This window comes from Notamacropus eugenii, chromosome 4 (genome assembly GCF_028372415.1).
Source record: "Notamacropus eugenii isolate mMacEug1 chromosome 4, mMacEug1.pri_v2, whole genome shotgun sequence".
Lineage (NCBI taxonomy): Eukaryota > Metazoa > Chordata > Mammalia > Diprotodontia > Macropodidae > Notamacropus > Notamacropus eugenii.
In genome coordinates this window covers 429,531,758-429,547,253 of record NC_092875.1, presented here as the reverse complement: position 1 = coordinate 429,547,253, position 15,496 = coordinate 429,531,758, and the positions used below count along the sequence as shown (strand labels likewise).

The window sequence follows — 15,496 nt, the reverse complement described above, 5'->3', positions numbered from 1 at the left end:
AAAAATATATGGGTTCTGGATTCCCCACAAAGGGAAAACACACTTGAGGCTGCTGGATAAACAATTCCTCTTTCCCATCAGACCCATGCCATGTGAATAATCTGCCGAGCTTGATCCCAAAGAATAGATGAGAAATTAACTCCCTCCCATCTTTGCAGAGATGGGGGACTGACTGTGGGCATAGAGTGTATACAGCATGGACCACCACACTCAGTTTATAAATTGGTTAATTTTGCTGACTACTTCTTGCTTTTCCTTTCTCTTTCCTACCCCCATTCTAGAATATTATGGGAAATGAAAGTGAAGTAAAAAAAGGATATCAAATATTTTAAACAAAAAAGATCTTTGAGGTGGGTCCTTCAGTTTGCTGTTTTTGCTGTGGAGAGTGGGGCAGAAAATGAAGACAATCTTTGACCCAAAAGATGTTCAAATTTCAGTTACGTAGGCAGGTTTAGGGGTGGATGTTGTCTAACAGTACCCTCTCCAAATCACACCACATAGGCACCTTTTAGACTACCTATGCACCAGTCAAAATGTAGACCTAATAGAAGTACAAGAGCCAAATTTTGAGAACATTCAGAGTGTGTGGGAAAGACTTAGGCTAAATTGTATATCTTTGGGGAAGTAGCATCTGGGTAACCAGAAAGAAATCAGGTTATCAGGAAGCCTGGGTTCCAGTTTGCTTCTAGAGGGAGTCACAACCTCTGTGAACCTAAGTGTGCTCATCTGTGAAATTGGGCTATTAATTATGGGTTGTTGTTAAGGATCAAATGAGATCATATATAGAAAGCTTTCAGAACAATCCCCTTGCCAAGATGAAGCATTATTTCCCACATCAACTATGGATCTCCAAACAAGATCTGTTTTCAGGAAAAGCCAGAAGCAATTTGACTTTGATGATCAAAATTGTACAGCCCAAAAGATGTTTATATCTCTCTGCAGGGAATTATTCTTCTACCACAAACTAACCAAAACTCAGTGAAAGCAGAATGAAGTTGCCAGTGTTGGGAAAAGTTGAGTTTCAAATACTTTGGGGGAGGTAGGGAACAGAAGACCCATTAATTGGTCACTTGGCTCAAACGATTTTTAAAGCTGCCACTAAAGCAACTGAGCCTTGCTTACAGAAAAAGAAGAAACACTTATGTACAATCAGATCCCAGGTTCACAGCCCAAGAAATGCAGAGACGCAACCAAGTGATTACTGATTAAAAACTGCTCATTCCAAGTCTGAGATTATACGAAAGAAATAATTATCTTCAGGGAAAGTTTGGGAAAAATCAATGTCCACAGTCAATCTTGGTTGTAAATATTTTTATAACAATCAAAATTCCAAAAGGTCCCAGGAATCAAATTCAAATAATTGAAAAACCGATGCTGGTCCCAGAGAACATCAATAATGAAGTATATATTCCTCCTCACAGCAAAGAGGTGGGAGGCTACTAGTGAATAGTGTTGTATATGTCATCAGATTCAATCACTGTATTGAGTAATTTTGCTGAATAGTTTTTCTTTGTTACGAAGGATAATTCAATATGGTGGATAGGAGAAGGAGCATCTTTTTTCTGGAATTAGTGTGATTTAAAGACATGAGGCATCAATAATATGTACTCTTTTGTAAAAATTTTTTTCTTTTTATTTATTTTCAGTATTTTACAATCACTACCATATAATTTAGGATAAAATGTACTCTTGAAAAAAAATTGAGGAAGTGCTAGACCAAGAATGCACATATATATACATATACACATATACATATACATACATATACATGTTATACACACATATATATATACATATATATATAAGGTCACAGAGCTGTAAAGAGGCATATTGGTATTTGAGGTAAATTCAATTGAAGGAGAATAGAGAGGCAGCCTGTCCTCTAGCAAGCCTGGCCCCTCGCTAGGGTGGGAGGAGTGTTAGGGGGATGGTAGATACCAGAGAAGGAAGCCATGGTGATACAACTTGGAAATGTTGGTTCTAGTTAAGAGAGGGAAAAAGAATGAAGTTATAATGACAGAGGTTACAATATAAAAGAAAGTGTGGCCTACTCCTAGAGTGTCAACTCCCTCCCAAAGCCCCATTTGCCTCATGTTAGTCTCAATTCTGATCAGTCACAAAGAAGAGGAGAGAGAAAAGACTGCGAAAACTTGCACTAAAAGAATTAAAGATTTCCTGCCATTCTAAGTTTTTTGAATAAAAACATGGTTAGATTAATAGTCTTTAAATGTGAGCTTCTCTCCTCACTCGGAAGCCTGGCAACAACAGGACAGGATTCTGTACCCTATCTTGTCTCGGCTCAACTGAGATACTTAGCACGATGTCTGATATATAATAGCATTAATAAAATGTTTGCTGATTTGACCTGAAACTGCACATCACCATCAAAACTGATAGCCAATGACCCAAAAGAGGGAGAGCACATTCATCCGAGGAAGAAATCAGCCCTGGAAATAAAATGTTATGACCCAGATCTAGAGCCCATAACTGTGACTCAATGGTACAGCCAGAAAGTACAATTCATCAGCCACAAAGTCTCATAGTGAGTGATCTGGATGGAGATTTCTGTCAATGGAGATACCCCAAACCCAATGTCACATCTCCAGGACACACCAAAATAGAAACAAATCCACTTCCAGATACTGTGACCTCAAAAATACTCATGTAGTCTTCTAGAATTCCCTATTCTGGTCTCAGTCAGGCCAGATTTTGTTGGATCTCTGGGTGGTGTTACTATGTCAGAGCTCCAAGTTCATTTATCTGCCTTCACATACAGAATGAGTGCATAAATCAGCCTTGTAAATAGCCAGCAGTTTACCAGCGAACACACTTTTTTCAAATTCAGTGCTTCATGTTGTCCCCTACAAGCACAACAATCAAACTTACTCATGAAGGGTAAGTTACGGGAATAAATGTGTTTTATGTACTAACACTTCAAGAAATAGTTGAAAGGCAGAGTGGGGGAAAAGAAAAGTAAGTGGAACAGAAAGTAGATAGGCTATATAACAAACTATAAATGTATATCAAAGGATGGAAGACTTTGAGCTTAGAAAGGACCTTATGGGTCATCAATTCCAATCCCTGAATTTTCAGATGAAGAAAATAAAGGCCAGACAGTGGCCTGATTTGCCTAGTCATACAGCTAAAAGGTGTTGAAAGCATAATTCAAACCCAGGTTTTCCTGACTCCCAACCCAGGTCTCCAACCATCATAGCATGCTGCCTCTCAGTCCCAAGATGACTGAACATCTGCCAGAGTAAAACACCAAATGTTCCAAAAACTTTAAAATTTAAACCACAAAACCAAACTAAGACTTTTGGGAAGCCCTGTACACAAAGTCCCTGTTCATTCTCATTGCTAGGCAGCCTAAAGGAGAGTTGTAAGACTGGCTAAATGATTCTCAGCTTGGCTTTCTGAGTAGCCCAGAGATTGCTTCTGAAGTGAAAGCCCAGTCAGAAGGCCAGAGTGTATCCATCAGTCCTTCTGGGGTTGTAAATGGCAACAGACTCCGTTGGGTAAAATGCTCCTGGACCACAGAGTCTGCTCAGGCCCCCAAATAAGGGCCTATATCCACTCACACATCAGCCCCCACACTTAGTTATCCCAATAAGTAAGCTCATTTCACAGGGTTTAATTAGGGATTCAAGAAGATGAAAAACAAACAGTAGGCTTTGCATCACTTCAGTGCCTAGGAAGCCCAAGTGCCAGAGAAATCATCAGACTCCAAGATTAAACCAGCCTACATTCCTCAGCCCTCGGATTTCCATCCTCTTTTCACATTCTTTACCACCTTGAGGGATAAATTGAAGTCCAACAAGTGCAGGCCTGTCCCGAGGGTTGTTCAGAGGACTTAGATTTAGAACCTAAAGCCCTTTGGCTCTTCTCCCCCACCCCCAAACCTCTCCAGCCTGGAGTCTTCCCAAAAAAAAATGAGAGGCAACTTTCTGCCTTCCCCTCCAGGCCTCCTTTACTCAGACTGCCAAAAACCTTCTTCCATCTATTACAGTCAAATGCCTGTGTTGTTTTCAAAAAGCAATTGGCTTATTGTCAGCAATGAATCCCTTTCCCTCCCAAGAAAGTACTGGAGGTCTAAAGGACTCAACTGGCTGCCTCTCACAAGAATCAATACCAGCATGGAATACAGTGAGGACAGCACTAGACCTACCTCTTGGCAGCCAGACCCTCACTTCCAGAGGGGGATCTTGGTAAGGAGCAGACCATGGCCCCAAAAGAGGTCAGGATTTATTCCAGAAAAGAGGCACTGGCAGCCTATTAGACTGAAGTCCTCGTGAGAAGTTCTATGAGCCACCTCATGGTGCTGTTCCACTGAGAGCATGCCAATGCCCTCTTTCCACCAGTCTGCAGATACATACTCCCCTGATGCCCTGAAGTGAAACCACTTATGCCTAAATGAGCCCATATTTGGGGAAACTATATCTACTTTATTAGTTGGTCAATCTCTTCCATTTGTAGGATTTCACCAGCAATCTTTGAATTAGGGATTCAAATCTTGAGAAAAAAAATCATTCATTTATTTAGTTAAAAACATTGAAGGAGGGCAAGCCAACAGATAGAGCCCTCACTGGGTTTGGAGGCCATGCATCTAGTTTCAACTCAGCTTTGCTACCTGTGTGATCTTGGGAAAATCACTTAACCTCTTGCAATGTACTCATCGTCTCTAAAATGAGTGTTTTGTCCTAGCTGGTCTCTGAGGTCCCTTTAAGCTTTAAATCTAGAGTCCTGTGATGCCACCAAGTACCCACTGCAGACAGAGCACAGAGCTGAGAAGGGAGATAGAAAGCTGAGGTAACAGATAAGAGTTTCTTGCTCTCATAGAACTTATAATCTAGTGAGTGCTGGTCACAAAAACACTAACTATAATACATATCATATAGGGGAGTAGAAGAGGACTTTACTGAGAAGTGACAGCATCATTTTAGATGTATAATCATCTCCAAAATAGTAAAAGTATTACATTGTAAATATATTGGTGTAAAATAATTATGTGAGATCTTGGGCAGCAGGGGAAAATGATGAAGGAAGGAAAGGACCTCTGGAGGAGGTGGCTTGGGTTAAGTTTTAAAGTAGGATAAGATTGTTCAGTAAGGGATACAGTGGAAACCATTCCAGAGACAAGAAGCAGTATGAGAAAAGGCATGGAGGTGGGAAAATTCAGGGCATGTTCATGAGCTAAAGTCTGTGAGTCTGAATGTAGATGAGAGTGTGTGGAGGAGAATAATGTAAAACAGAGCTGGAAAAATAGGATGGAGTCAGGCTGAAGACAGTTTTGAATATCAGGTAGCAGAGTTTTGCTTTTACTCAATGGCCAATAGGGAGCGACTGAAAATTTCTGAGAAGAGTGGCCAAGAGCATTATGGGATCTATGAGCCTAAACACTAGCCAGTCTCTGGTGCCTGAAGCAGACCTTCAGACCAACACAGGTCAGGAGAAAGGAATTAAGCAAATACAACTTCACTTTTGACTTCAAAATGGGTTAATACTGGCAAAGCGCTCTAAACCATAGCATTTGTTTGGGGGTGAAGAGAGCGAAAAGCTTGTATCAGAAAATTATCTTTGCTCTGGCTTCTAAGATCACCAGATTTACAGGCAAAATGTGAGAGGCTCATTTATGGCCAGGGTCTCAAACTTGTCCCTGATGGAAATCTAATCCACTGTTCTGATACTTTGAGAGGTCAGTGGACATAAAATCAAGTCATACACACACACACACACACACACACACACACACACACATACACACACACACAGAGAGAGAGAGAGAAACAGCTAAGTTCTTTTGTGGTGACTGTTTCCTAAAGCCACCAACATGCAGTGAGCAGGCAGAACCTGTTTAGCTAATGCATTCTGGCAGTACTTTGGTTGGGGGTGTGGGACTGAGGCGGGAGGGGGAGTATATACACACTGGGAGCAGGCTCACATTTATGCTTTATAGTCATTTCTCTAATAATAGGAACTAATAGGAACACATTTCTGTCAGTCAGTCAACACCTGACTCTGCCTGTCAGTGGTTATATTGTGCCAATTTCTAGCTTTGTTTTCATCTTTTAATTTGAAATAAAGAAAAACAGTTTCTAAATCACTTAAGTCTCTATCCACTCCATCAAAGGCTAGCATAGTTTCTGGAAAATTAATGTGTGTCCTACTTTGAAGAAATTTAAACAGACTTTTGCAAACAGACAAATTATTGGAGTTATGCTTCATTTTACAAAAAGATTCACCAAAGTCTGTCTGTCTGTCTGTCTGTCTCTCTCTCTCTCTCCCTCAAAAAGCTACCTTTAGTGCTGTTAAGGATAATCTGATTTACATATTTTATAGGCATACTTTACATAAAGTGAGGCACCTCTGAAGCTAGATGCAAATCATATGGATCTTTAAAACAAATATTTATGTGACTCTGTGAGTGCCAAGTTACACTTGGCTGACATAACTGTGGTCACCTGTGCCTTGACATCACCATACAGATATATAGTTATATGGAACTGAGTTAGGAAAGTCCCCAAACAATGTAGGGTATGTGTCCCAGAAAGGGGACAGAAAAGGACTCAGATATATGAAGTAGCAGTTCCCAACCTTCTCCTCCTCTTCCTCCTTACATGGCAATAGAGAAGTGGTACTAGTCTATGAAGACTGAAGTTTTATCTCCATGTCTTCATCAACAACTTGGATTTCCTGTAGTCCCTCAAGATTTGCAAGCTGGTTTCCTCACAACAACTCCGAGAGGGAAGCAAGCCAGCTATCTTGACCATTTTACACATAAGAAAGCTGAGGCTCAAAAAGGCTCAATAACTTGCCAAAATTTACCCAGAAGACAAGGGTCAGGGTTGAGATGGGAAATCAGGTCATCTAATGCCAGATGTGCAGCAACCTTTTCAGTATGCCACATCAGTTCAGTCATACAGCTCATGAGGAGAGAGAGAAGAGAAAAGCAAGATAAAGGGAAGAGAGGAGAAAGAGAAGGGAGGAAAGGGGAGGGAGAGAAAGAAAGGAAGAAAAAAGAGAAAGGAATGAAGGAAGAGAGGGGGAAGAAGGAAGAGGAGAAGGAGAAAGGAGGGGAGGCAGAGGGGGAAGAGGGGAAAGAGAGGGAGAGAAAGAAATGGAGAGAGGGAGGGAGAACAAGAGAGAAAGGAAGAAGAAGAAGAAAAGGAGAGGGAGGAGAGAGGGAGACAAAGAGGGAGAGATTTCCATCTTCTATTTCCAGGAAGACAGAACCTTTAGCTACACAAAACAATGGTCATAAGTGCTTTTTGGTGTAGAGAAAGAAGTTTCTCTTCCTCTTTTGTCACAGCCTTGGAAATCCAAAGCACCCTTCACATTAGGGTCTACTTCAGTTTTCTCATAGCAGCCACATTCCACACCACCAGTAGCAAGCTCATAAATCTCATTCAAATGTTATGAATTTTCAGCTGCTATTCAGGGAGTAAAGTCTCAAGTCCCAGATTGGTCTCCAGGTGAGTTGCACAAGTTACGCAAATCAGGCTTCTGTGTTTGAAATTGCACATCGTACAGGAACAACAGGTTGCTTAATCTCTAAAATTGGAGCCAACCCTGTTCCAAATACAGGAGAGGGCAGCAGCTCCCGCACGGCTCACCTGGCAGATTAAACCCTTGGACCTGCCCCTCCCAGCTCTGACAATGTGACTTGTCGAGGAGTGTGGCTCATCTCTGCTGAACTCTCCCCACTCCCATGGGGCTCTCTCCCAATGTTTTCATCCTTTCTCAGTGGTTTCTAACTCCTACACTATGTCCTACCCTAAACCTCCTTCAGGGATGGACCTCAGGGTCAGCATCCAATTTTGGAACAACAAGAGGACACACAGTCCAAAGAACCTGGAAAGAAACTCATTTCATGCAAGTCTTTTTTCTTCCTGGCTCTAAGCTGTCATCTCCTTACATAAACCATTCTCATGATAAAGCAATTCAGTCAGCAACAAAGCCATTACAGCTATGGACCACATTTCAGTTTAATACAAAAGCAACTGTGCTTCCACAGTTAAGAAGCCTAAAGTTAAACATGATTGACATCACCAGTTTTTTTTGGTGTGTTTTTCCCTCTGCTATTCAAAATAGAACAGTGAGGAAGATAATGTGCTTGGTAGAAGAACACACAGGAAGACATCAGCACAGATTAGTGGAAAGGACACTGTATTTGGAATCAGAGGTGAGGAATTCAAATCCTGGCTTATGCTTGTATGATGCTGGGCAAGTCCCCTCACTTTTCAAGCCCCACATTCCTCATCTATAAAATAAATGAAGAGGTTAGACTAGATAATGCCTAGTCTAACCTTTTTCCAAATCTCAACCCAGAGTCCTGAAGCAAAATGAAAAGCACCACGGGAAATGAGTAAATATGTTATCTTAAATTTGACATTCACTCAAAGTTTTGTTCTTTTTGATGTCTGACAGAAACATCTTGCCTCAAACTGACAAGTCCAATACCCTCAACTAGGCTAAGGATGGTCAACATTCAAACAGTGGGCAGGGAAAGGTAGGATAAGGAACCATGGCTCCATGGAAAGAACACAGAATTTAGAATCAAATGTACCAAAAAAGTACTTGTTATGACCATTGTCTTAGGTTCAAATGTTGGCTCTGCCACTTACTACTTGGGCGAATCACAATCTCCCTGGGACCTAGTTCTTCATCTTAAAAATATCATTAAATCCCCATCACTTAAAAAAAAAAAAAAAGATATTATGTAGTACAATGTCTTCAAGGTACTTTCTAGTTCTAAATCTAAACTCCTATAAAAAGCACAAAATGACAAACAACTTCTAACCAGTTCCGAAACTATTTGGCAAATTAGCAGTGTGCTGGGATCCATTTACCTGCTGATTGCTACAAGTAAAACATGGAACTTTCTAACATACACATTTACTTGTAACAGCATGGAACTTCTTATGATAGAAAATAAGGTGTGGGGGTGAAAACAATATCATTCAAATGGATAGTTTCATTTTATTCTTTCTGTCTGACTGTGAAATAAACTCATTTTCTAAGTCTATCTTTGCCAGATCTAATGGGTATGAAACTTTAGGAGGCTGAACAGCACAACAACCGAAACCATCTCCTGCAACAGTGTGCCTTCAAGTTTCTGGAGCTAACCTAAGTGTCACCATTTACCACACTTAGATTGTCTTTAGCAATAATAAAGATGGTAACTCAGACCGCAGCACTGAATGTCAGGTCAGGATCACCACAACCAGGCACTGGAAAGCAGCCAATCCAGCCACTTGTTGGAAACAAAAACTGGGCTTGATGGATGACAATAAGATCCACACAAGACAAGTGCTGATAGCACAGAAAAGAAGAAACAACATAAGGGCACAGTGAAGGACCAACCTCAAGCAATGCAGCCTAACTTGAGAACATTAAGCAAATGCAGTGGAATGAAGAAACTTGGAGAAAATCCATGCATGCCCTTTGATAGGGAGATTCTACTGCTAAGCATAAAGTGAGGCTGGTAACTTTGCACAGCCCTGCCTCACTTAAATCCCATTCTATTGCAACTCATGGCATCACTTCCCTGATGTCATGGACCTCTTTGAGAAAAAAGCATAAACAACAGCTGCTAATCATGTGGCCCAGTGAAGTCAAAGGCACATAGGAAGATCTGAGGTATACCAAAATATTTATGGTAGCACTTTCTGAGGGGGCAAAAAACTGGAAACCAAGTGGATCAACTGGAGAAATGGTTAAACAAGTTATGGTATATGGATGTAATGTACTATGTAACGGAGCCATAATAAAAATATGAATATAGAAAGAATATAGGAAAATTTGTACAAATGGTCACAGTAAAATAAGTAGAACTCGGAAAATAACACATAATAACTACAACCATGTAAAAGGAAAGAAGGAAAAAAAAGTTAAAATGACCAAATCTGGCCTGAGAAGAGAATACAACTCCCTCTCCCTTTTTTGCAGAGGTGGGAAACTATTGGTGTGAAATACTAGAGATAATATTGAACTTGACTGATGGGTTAGTTTTGCTGAAATGGCTTTTTTCCTCTTTTTTGTTTTTTACTATAAAGATGGTTCTTTAGGCAGGGGAGTAGATAGAAAATACAGGAGAATGAAGGCGATGTAAAAATAAAATATTATCAATTTAAAAAAACAATAAAAGAAAGCCCAGAGGTAGAGAAACTCTGAAATGATATGTAGGGCTGATCTTTCTGAGCAAAGCCACCATGCAATCCTTGAGGCCAGAGCGTCAGAGTCATTAACAGGCACTGCCAAGCTGAGGACAGCTACAATGGACCACACCTGCTCACGTGAAGAAAAATTCTATTACTGAAACCCAGTTCTCTAATTACATTTAGCACTGAGCACACCCTGAAAACAGATGATTTTTTTTTTGACTCGCACCATTGCTAATGAATTTCACAAATATCCCAACCACTCTTCCTGAAAGTTTGCCATTTCCAAGCAAATGATCAAATTTAGATCAGAGATCACAGAGCTGAATGAAACCTCTGACACTGTTTAGTCCATCCCTATACCTCTCCACATCTCTCATTCTCCCACTTTACAGATAAAAAAAAAAAAAAAAAGCTGAGAGATTAAGTCACTTGTCCAAGATCACAGAAGTAGCAAGTGTCAAAAGTAGAACGGGAGTCCCGGTCCCCTGACATCAGAGGTACCCCTCTCTCCACTGCCCTCCCCGGAGGCAGGTCTATCCTTCAGGACTATGACAATGGAAATGACCCAGAAGCGTCTCAACATCATTCTACTTCACCTTTTACTGTGGATCCTAAACCTGAGCAATGAAAGAGATGTCTAAGGGGAAGCACAGATATCCAAAATCATTGCTGAGTGCTCAAGTGACTCAAGCTTCAGGGCAAACAGTGGGGTCCAGCTTGGTGTGCTTCTTTGTCCCTCACCTCTAAAAGGTAGGGCCATCCGCTCCAATTTCCCAGGCTGCTGTAGTGAAACACTGGCCATACTCATCCTCATTTCACAGTCATTTGCAATTCCCAGTACAAAGGCAAGATTGTGCTTTAAAGCAGAAACTCTAAGTGTCTTCAGTCAGTCTACACCCTGGGACCCAGTCATTCTCTGAATGTTTTCCAGCCCTGGCACAATCACCTCCTCTCTTCCAGGACCTGACACAAAACTAGTTGCACCTGGTTGTCTCCAAAATGCAAAAAGCTAGTTACGTTCCTGCCTGACTCTCCCAGCTGATCCACAGCAGAGTTAATCCACAGCCTGACAGTGTCTGCAGTTCATTTAGCATTTGCCAACTTGTCATAAATCTTAGCTCAGATACTACATACATGTTTAAGAAAAAAAGGAATAGGGAAAAGAAAAACTAACTTGTCATTTTGGCTTGTGAATGAATAACTGGCCGTAGATTCCTCCCTATTGCTATCTGTGTAAACGCGTGTGCTGGCACAATTCAACTTGAAGCTGTGTGTTGCATGTAGGTAATGCATCCTATATTTCTCATATTCCCCCGTGTACCCCCCATACACACACACACACACACACACACACACACACACACACACACACACACACACACACACACACACACACCCCTACCTGCTGCCTGAGTCTGACAGGTGAGTGTCCTCTGCTTCCCATGAGCCACCACTTGAGAAGAACAGGACCCAAAGTTTATTTTTCTTCTTCTCCTTTTTCCTTCACCAATTAAAACTACAAGGTTACTGACTATCAAGAAAATGTGAACCATGCCAGTGAGCTACTCTGGACTTCCTGTCAGCTATCCATGCTTCCAGTGAACACAAGAAAAGATTCTTCGCCAGTCAGTCCCTCCCTCCTTCCACCCTCCTCCTTCACCTCCTGTACTCAGGAGCCCCACCCACAGCACTCAGATCATTTTTCATTTATGACTGCTTGCAGCTAAACTGTGTTCAGTAAGAGAATTAGCCAGCCTTGGTTCAGCCAGCTTCTTGGAACCACGCTGCTAATAACTGCTCTAATTCACAGGGAGTGAAGGAGGGAGAAAAGTACATCCTGGTAGGAGGAACCCATCTTTTTTTCCCTCAGCAAGCATGCTACAGTGATTCCATCTGCAAAGGACTCCCACTTTTTCAGTCAAGCCAAAAGCACTCAGCTGGAACCATCCTCCCTTAGACCAATACCATGATTTAAATTACCAAGTGACTTTACACACCTTATCTCATCTGAGCCTCACAGAAACTCAGGGCAGTAGATAACTCAAGTTTTATCATTCCCATTTTACAGATGAGGAAACAGAGGTTCAGATAGGTGATCAAAATAGGAAACAACAGATCCAGGGCTCAAACCTAGTTCTTCGGACTCCAAGTTCCAGGATTTTCTAGCATCTTACACTCCCTAGTGACTCATACTCTTTGATAAAAGAATTAGAGAATCTCAGAGTTGGAGAGAATCTGGTCTAACTTGTACCCTACTGAGAATCCTTTCTAGATTAATGATGACAATTGACCCTCTAGTTTCTAACTGACGACCACTACATTCCAAAGTAGCCCCTTCTCCATTTGGACAGTTCTCATTGCCATCCACAGATTAAGTCTGAAGATACTTGGCCCAACACATGCAGGAAGCAAAAATGCGAACACAAAAGGATATGTTATCAGATGGAAAGCTTCTTTATTGGATCCCTTGTAGTGAAATGAGATCATGCTGGATTCCACAATAAGCATAATGGACAAAGTGGGCTATTTTTCATGCAACCAACTAGCACTGAAACAAAGGATAGAATCAATTCTCTTTAACAAGATTCACAGGATTTGGAGATGGAAGCTGCCTTAGAGGTAATCTCATTTTAAAAAACAGCCCTCATTTTTCAGTTGAGGATATGGAGACCTAAAGAGATGAATTAATCTGTTCAATCATATACCTACACCTAGGACTCAGGACCAGGATTTCTGATTCCAAATCTTTTGTCTACTACTTCCTACTACAGTGTGTCACTTCATTAACAAAGGCTGTTATAAAATTACTGCATCGCAGAATCCAAACTTTACAGGCACTCATAGAATGTTAGCAGGACTCATCTAGTCTAACTTCCTCATTTTAAAGATAAGGGAACTGAGGCCTCTCTGAAAGTCACCTCTCTGGGTGTCTTCCAGTTCCAATGGCAGAGTTCTTTCCACAAGCCTCTACAGCCTCTTCTTTAGTCCTAAATTCATGCTTCCTATCACAGACCAGAATGGGCAAAGACAAGCAGTTTCTTCCATCAAGGAGTTTCACGCCCTGTTCAAATGTCAGCAATCACATAGATGATGCAACTTGACCCTTGAGAACAGTCAGTGACCAAGGAATAGTACATTTTTAAAAAAATCTTCCAGAAACCAACACAAACACACACACACACACACACACACACACACACACACAATCAGACTGCTTCCATTTAAGCCTGAATGAAAGTAAAAATAGCACAAACAAAAATCCAAAAGAGACTTTTCAAGCTCACTCAGGGACATGTGCCTTCAAAATCCATGGTTCTTGTCTAGTACTTACGTAAGTAGAGAACAGAGTACCAAAATCAGAGGGAAGAGGGGTTTACACAGGATTGACAAATCCCATTAGCAACTATGCATACTGGGAACAAAAGACCCATGTTCCTCCACATTCTCATTTAGGCCCTGTTTCCACGACGACCAGAAGAGGGCCTATTCAATCATTAGTGTTGAAAAAAAATTTTTTTTTTTAAACCACACAAATCTATCTAGTTTCCCACATTTATTTCATATTCTTCGCAATACACCTAGATCTTCTCCATGAATCCCAGTGAGATATTCTGATTCCAAACTATCCAGAGGGGTTTTATTCTTTTTTAAATTTCTTTTTTTATTGGTAGCCATGAGACAAGACTTTCAATGGACCTTATTTATTAGCACTTGCAGAAGCAAGTTGAATCCTCTTCACCAGAGGGCTTGGAATGTCTCATAGAGAGGAAATTCCATAGATTTTCACACCCGCCAAAAATGCAGAACGAATAGACTGAATAAATTACAAGAGTTGTTTTCTTCTTTTAGGTCCATTTCCACTTGCCCAGGTTAACCTAGTTGTCATCCATTTCTCTGAAATCTCAACAGATATGGGATTCACATGTATAGGGGAACCACCTTCGGTCAGAGAAGAGGACTCACATAATTCAATAAAGCTATCCAGTACTATTAAGCCTTAGAGGGAAAGCTCCCATGTGGACAAAAATAAGGACCAAAAGGCAGCACCTTTCTACTGGAAAGAACATGTTTGCCCATTGATTGGGGGAGGGTAGGGGGAATGGTTGAAAAAAATGTGGTGCATGAATGTAATGGAATATGACTTAGCTACAAGAAAGTATGAACATGAAGAATTCAGAGAAATTTATGTCACTTCATTCACATTCTCATAAGACTTGCATGAACTGATGCAGTGCAAAATTAGCACAGGGAAAGCTATTTGAAGGATAACCACAATACTGTAAAAGAAAACACCGTTGAAAGATTTCAGATCTCAGATCAAAGCAATGACCAATCACGACTTCCAAAGAATGATGCTAAGAATGCCTACCAATTTTCAGGAGAGAGGTGGTGGACTAGAAGGTCACTCTTTTAGACCTGACCAATCAGTGTGTTGATTTGTTTTGTTTGGTTATACTTGCTACAAGAAAGAATTCTATGGTACAGAAGAGAGAGGGTAAATTATGTGATAGTGATATATATAGACATAGACATATATCTATATCTATATCTATATTTATCTATATATAGATATATATATTTAAAGAGCCAATAAAACAGTTTTAAAAGGTGGGGTATTTTTCATGCTTAACATTGCTTGTTTTCCAGGGACCTCCGCCAGCTTTCCAGGAATCACAACAATTTCATACATTATCCCAAGAGGAAAACATAAGTAACCTCCTTTTTGTACATTAACCAATAGCAGTAGGGACTCAAAATTACTGGCACGTAAGCATTATTTTTTTCTGATGAGTTAAAAGAGAGAGAACAAAGATAATGTTAAATGTGGTTCCTAAACCTAGGATTCAGTTCAATAGGTCAACCCAGATTTTCTCTGGACATTGACATTCATCATCATGATGCCCCCACTAGAACAAAACTATTTCTTGAACCTAGAACATGACCTCTGCTTGCATTTAGAGCTAGGTAGAAAGAAACTGATTCTGTTAAAAATATATATTTTAAAGGAAGGGGATTGTAGTTGTGGCCAAACTAACCTCCTAATCAAGGGCAATTTACCTTAAGAATATTCCCTCCAGTATTCAGTATTCTGTCATGAATTGATTGCATGACTTTAAAAAAATTATTTCACCTCACTGCTCCAGTTCTCTCTTCAGTTGGGTAATGACCAAGACCTTGCTTCATAGAATCATAAATTTAGATCTGGAAGCAAATTAGAGGTCATTTAGTTCAATACTCATTTTATAGATGAAGAGACTGTGACCCAGAGAAGTTAAGTCACTTGCTCAAGGTCACATAGATACCAAGTGGTAGAACTGGAGCTTGAATTCATTTCT

General features: G+C 40.5%; 1 protein-coding gene across 3 annotated transcripts in view; it reads right to left on the bottom strand.

The window, feature by feature from the left end:
- Positions 1 to 15,496, bottom strand: part of PDZD2 (PDZ domain containing 2) — a 466,470-nt gene that overhangs the window by 185,329 nt on the left and 265,645 nt on the right. Inside the window, exon 1 of one of the 3 annotated variants that reach the window (XM_072605914.1) lies at positions 11,563 to 11,790. The exons of the other annotated variants lie outside the window; for them this stretch is intronic. The gene's annotated coding sequence lies outside the window, so the exon portion shown is untranslated. Of the gene's footprint in view, positions 1 to 11,562; positions 11,791 to 15,496 lie in introns of those variants that run through there. 3 annotated transcript variants of the gene reach the window in all.